General features: G+C 41.7%; 1 long non-coding RNA gene across 1 annotated transcript; it reads right to left on the reverse strand.

Moving 5' to 3' along the window:
- Positions 1-476: 476 nt before the first annotated feature.
- On the reverse strand, positions 477-1,853 carry LOC137247921 (uncharacterized). The gene is made up of 2 exons (XR_010951937.1): positions 1,321-1,853; positions 477-1,251 (listed from the first exon to the last, which is right to left on the reverse strand). It is a non-coding gene; the product is annotated as an uncharacterized lncRNA (long non-coding RNA).
- Between the last annotated feature and the right edge of the window lie 4,138 nt (positions 1,854-5,991).

Raw genomic sequence — 5,991 nt, forward strand, 5'->3', positions numbered from 1 at the left:
GACGAACATGTTTGACTGTAGAGCTTTTTGCCAGGACTATGCAAAATAATTTCTGCCGCGGTGTAATGGGATAACCAGAGGAACTTATTAAGGATCGATATCAGCCATTTTCGAAACTATATACAATAACGCAGCGCAGCGGTTCTCTAATAGCATGCCATAATTTAGGTTAGCTTAAACTGGCCGGTCGGTGAGGACCTCACCTAGACTGAATGAGTCCCTAGTATTTTTATCAAAAACGATGATCTATGTTATATAATAACTCCGTTCTCTTGGCAAACACTAGAAGCTTTCTAGGACCTATGCCTCTTGCTGCTTCTAGATCTATTAGCTGTATTACTCCTAATAGCTGGAGTCTTAGCGTGGAAAGCGCATGGCATGAGCATAGAACGTGCTCGATCGTTTCCTCCTCCAACCCGCACTTCCTACATCTGCTATCACCGCCAAAAGGCAGTATCAAATCAAAATAACCGTCATGAGTTTACAGCCCTCTCTTTTTAGTTCCAGGAGTAGCGTTGTTAGTCTAGGGTTATAAGACCTACACAGGATTGCTTACATTCTAACATACTTTTAGATGTTGTGTTATGCTAGTTTATTGCCTCAATTGCTGCTTGGGTGTCAATATAAAAGTTGATACGGCTGCAGTTTAAGCTATTTTCTTCCAGTGTTTCTACTACTTTGGTTACGCCTACTACTTCTGTCTAAACACACTACAATGATCTGGCAGCTGGAAGATCAGCACAGTATACCGCAGTCCCTCTTTCTTCCATTACTTTGGAACCATCGATGTATATGTGTATCGCCTAGTTTGCCATTTCGCCGCACTTGCGCCAACCTTCCACTTCTAGTATGGCTCTAAGAGCCCCTCCGAAGCACAGATAGTGAATCAGGTAATCTGTTCGTCCAGCACGTGTTGCCGCTGTACTACTGTGGCCGTATTGTCTGGACCTAAGCTGCCCCGAAGCATTGCGCCTCGTTGCAGTTGTTGATGCTATCTTCTTCTCTACAGAACTTAGGTAAAATGATACTTGATCTCCTCAAATTCTTGAAAGCTTGTAGGAGTCTTTGGTAGAAGATATTGCATGAGCAAAAAAATTCATGACTCACGTTTGAGTCACCATTAAATATCATGTTAAACATATGAATGTTGTTTACCAGATTTGAGTTATTCATCCCCTGTATTCAACGCCTATAAACCTACGTGGACCCTTGGAAGGAGAACTCGTTATTTCTTTATTTGTAGCGCACAACCTAAGATGTTAGAAAGGTGTGCAGGTTTGAATGTCTTTCCTGGATAATAATACACCTTCCACTACTCACCCACAGAACTTAAAATCTGAGAATTGAAACCAAATTTTTTTTTGTGTTTTTGTATTTATTTTCAATAGTGTTTAATCAATTTAGCGTCCACCACCGCCTACGAAACGGCCTCCACCACCACCTCCGATCGGAGCACCGCCGCCACCGCCTCCGCCAATCGGTCCTCCACCGCCACCACCTATTGGTCCTCCGCCACCGCCATTCCTCTGGGCTTGACTGAATGCAAATAAGCAAACCAAAAGCATTGCGAAAATAAAAAGCTTCATGGTGTTCGTTCTGTTTATTATGCTAAAATGGATCATACGCGTCTATTTATACTAACTTGAACGACGCCGACAACAACTGCATACGATTCTCTCAAAAAGAAAATAAAAAAACCAAAAAATCTACCTGTTAAACCGGAAAATACCTTTTGAGCAGCGATTCTCTAAGTTTTTGTTTGCAGCTTTGTTCAATCTATTTTGTTTACATTTCAACAAATATAAATATTGCAAAGTTTATACTTAATTATAAGACAAATATTGTAAACCAATTATTAAATATTTAATATCCCCACTTACCGCCTACTGTAATGTGTAACTACTTAGTTAAATATTTAAATAGCATTATAACCCGGGGCGAATACCATTACTACTTCCTATTATTTGTGAGATTAGATCAGATTAAGCCTGTGTAACTCTGTGCTGTGTTAAGTCGTTGAGTTGACACTAGGAGTTACTGATGCTGAGACACTAGCCATCATCCAGTGAGTTTCTAGCTCCATATCACGCGCAATTCTCACGGAATGCTCTGGATTATTGGGAGACTTGAAAAGCAGGGTCGTGATATTTTCATAAACATGAGTTGTGATAGGCAGATGTCGCTGTTGTGTTTCATTTAAAGGCCAGGCGGCGACATCTAAAGACAAGAAGTTATCCGGCTCATGAATTGAACCAGACTTCTATCTGGATTTATGTGGCTCAACTAGGCTTATGTTAGGTTGAACAGGCCGGTGCAGAAGGACCTCCCATAGACTGAATGATTCCGTACTATTACCAGAAGTTTATTTAACTACCAAACTGAAAAACCTTAGCAAAAACCAGGACCTATGTTATAAAATAACCCAGATCTCTTGGCAAATACTAGAAGCTTTCTAGGACTTAAGTCACTTGCTGCTTCTAGATCTGACAGCTGTATCACTCCTAATAGCTCGAGTCTTAGCCTGGCACAGGACGTGCTCGATCGTTTCCTCCTCCAACCCGCACTTCCTACGTCTGCTATCACTGACCAAGCCTAATTTAAAAGCATGTGACACCAGAAGGCAGTGTCCAATCAGAATACCCGTCATTAGTCTAGAGTTCTCTCTTTTTAATGATAGAAGCAACTTTGTTAGATGTGGTTTGTAGTTTGTAAGATCTGCACATAATCTTCGACACTTTACAGCCCCGTTCTTGAACCCACGGCATTCTCGCTTGGTCGATCATGTGCTCCTCTCGCCTTCTCTCAATCTCGCCCAGTCTAAATGGGACGTCTACAGAGCAAGCTTCAAGGGATGCACCCTGTTTAGCTAGCTCATCTGCTTTTTCATTCCCATCTATTCCCGTATGCCCTGGGACCCAATATAGATGTATTCTTCTCCCTGTCCCAATATTTTCCACGGATTGCTTACACTCTAGCACACTTTTAGATGCTGTGCTTTGCGAGATTATTGCCTTAATTGCTGCTTGGCTGTCAATATAAAAATTAACACGGCTGTAGTTTTAACTATTCTCTTTCAATGTTTCAACTGCTTTTGTTAGAGCTAATACTTCCTCTTGAAAAACGCTACAATGATGTGGCAGCTTGTATGATCTGTTTATTTCCAGATCAGCACAGCATACCGCAGACCCTACTCCTTCCACTACTTTGGAACCACCTGTGTACACGTGTATCGCCTCGTCCACCATTTGAACACCCTTGCGCCAACCATCCGCCTTTATTTTGGTCTTAAAAGCCCCCTCGCAGCACAGATATGGAACAACAGGACTGGTACTAACTTTTTATGAGCTGGCAAAACTTCCTTGACTACTAAAAGCTTTAGGAGCGGCATCTCTTGACAGATGTGTGTTAATTTATAATTGCTCTATCTTTATTACTCATAACTAACCTGCTTGTTATGATCGCAGAATTTATATGGCTCAAAACCTTACTTACCAGCAATGCAACATAAGGAGCGTCTGGTTGGAATATAGAAAAGTGCTGCGCAGTGGTAAAAATCAGAACCATTAACATAGAACTCAGGCGGCCATTACATTATCATGTTCACATGTTGAATTAACGTCATGAACTCGTATCGTGGCGCTACCGCCAATAAAGCTAATGAGACACTCATGATGGAATTAAAGAAGGTGGCTTGTGTGATTTGTGGGAGACACTGAACTGCACTACACTACACTGTAAAATATTCTTTGCACGTATTCTTATAGAGCAATTCACACCTAGCGGCAGCAGTACCGCGCGGCGCGGCAAATTCTAATTATACACATACCGGTGCCGTGTACATAAGTTCACCCACGTGGGGAAATCTTTTGACAGCCATTCACCAGGAAATCGTCAGCGCGATTATTTTAAATGCGGTTCAAGCAGCTCACTACTGCCGTTCTCGCTTACGGCCAAGTATGATCTAGGAAGTTACTGAACATTCATTTAGTAGTGAGCCAATGGGAGAAGTGACAAGCTATGCTATGCCACTCCGCCATAATCGGCTTAAAGTCTAGCTGAGGAAAATAAAAAGAAAACGAAAATGGTGACCTGGTAAGCAATGTCCAAAGCATGCTTAGATTATGGAGGGAGCACTTCCCTCTGCTCCCAAAAGGAGAGAGCGATGAAACGCATTCAATGATGATGGAATAAAACGTCCCACACCTGGCTTTCACGAAGTAAGAATAGCGATAACCGGCGTCGTAAGTTGTGCTTTGATGGTGAATGGGGACAAATCGACGTACCTGCTGACATCAAGTGCTACAGTGTAGGGATCATTACTCTTGCATTCTCCAATACTCCATAGCATTTAAAGGATAGGGTAAGCTATGGTCTACCGTAAAGTTCCTATCAAACCCGACTAAGCACAACGACAAAATATCCATCGAAAAAATACTATTGGATTCGAAGAAATGCGTGAGCGCTTTTTGCTGGCAATATGTAATGAATTCCACGGTTGACAAATCAGGCAAAAATAAAGCGCGTCCCCTAATACCATCACCGCCAAGGAGGTTGAAGAAGCCATCGAACATGCTAAGTCATCCAAAGTAGTAGGCTCAGATGGTGTAGGGTAAAAACCTTTGCAATGAGGAATTCAAATATCTAGCACATGTTTTCAACCTGTCTTTTTCCGCCTTCGTCATCCCCTAATGTAAATGGAAAATGGTGAGGGTGATACCGCTACTAAAGCCTGGAAAACCAGCAAACCAAGGCACGTCACTGCAAGAAGAATTTAACAAGGTTAGTACGCCGATAGCTGCATGGTAATGGCTACAGGTCTCGCCCCACCCACTGATGAGCTATGTAATAAAATAAAATACTATCTCTCCAGTTTCTTTGCCTCACGAAACCTGACATTGTCATCGATCAAATCATCGGCGACCTTTTTAACAACATACACAAAACAAATGTCGACCATATTGGACATCTACGTCGGTGGCATTACGCTACCGACTGTTGAACATCCAAAAATTGTACCTAAAATGCAGAGCAGTAGTAAAACCCTCAAATCCCTTACCGGCAGCATTTGGAGCAAAGATAAAAATACGCTCATTACTAACGAAGCAATTCGACGACTGCTTGTGTGCTATGCTTCCCCATTATGGTCGACCGAAAGGTTACTTACTGGAAGAAACTACAGGCCCGTCAAAACACCACTCTTAGAACTGCTACGAGTAGTAGTTTTATGACCCCAGAACACCATTTATACAGTGAGGAGAGAGTACTCCCCATAGGGGAGCGATATTAAATGCTTGACAAACAGTTTCTGCTGAATTTCCAGAAACCTGAGCATCCAAACACGTATTTGTTTGAAGAGGCCCTGCCTCCCGGGGACTTAAGAAGACATCGCCGCAAGCGTTATGAGGAAATACGGTACCTGAGAACTCAGCCGTGTGAAGAAATTAGCACAAAAGTTCACAGTGAAATCCATCAAAACGTATGGAACATAATGTATGAACTGCTTGTAACGTTTTCCAGCATTGCAATGTGGAACCAACACCTCTAACACCCCTTTCTTTATCATCCACCCTTGTTGCAACTGCAAGTTTCCTTGGACTCCCTTTAGAGGATATTGATGACAATTAGTGAGTAGCAGCACCCATGGATGGAAGCATTCCTACAACAACAACAACATACCAAAAGCAAAACTACGCTCACGTTCAGAATTCTCCCATACCGTGAGCAAAGATGTTTACACATAAAAAAAATATTAATTGCATACTACATTCGGTATGCTTTATGGTAAAAAAGTTTGGCATTAATTTGGAGCTGCTGCTTAAAGTCATTGATACTCTTGACTATCTAAACACATGGCATGCGACATGGCATTACTTTTGTTTTCTGTAATTTATTACAAGTTCAAATCACTACCGATTGCGCTATGCTGGCCCTTTTATAGTGTTATATAGCAATTCCTTTTTTATTTTCTGTAAATGAAGTAATAATTAAAAG

The sequence above is a fragment of the Eurosta solidaginis genome, chromosome 4 (assembly GCF_040869045.1).
Source record: "Eurosta solidaginis isolate ZX-2024a chromosome 4, ASM4086904v1, whole genome shotgun sequence".
NCBI classification, from domain to species: Eukaryota; Metazoa; Arthropoda; class Insecta; order Diptera; family Tephritidae; genus Eurosta; species Eurosta solidaginis.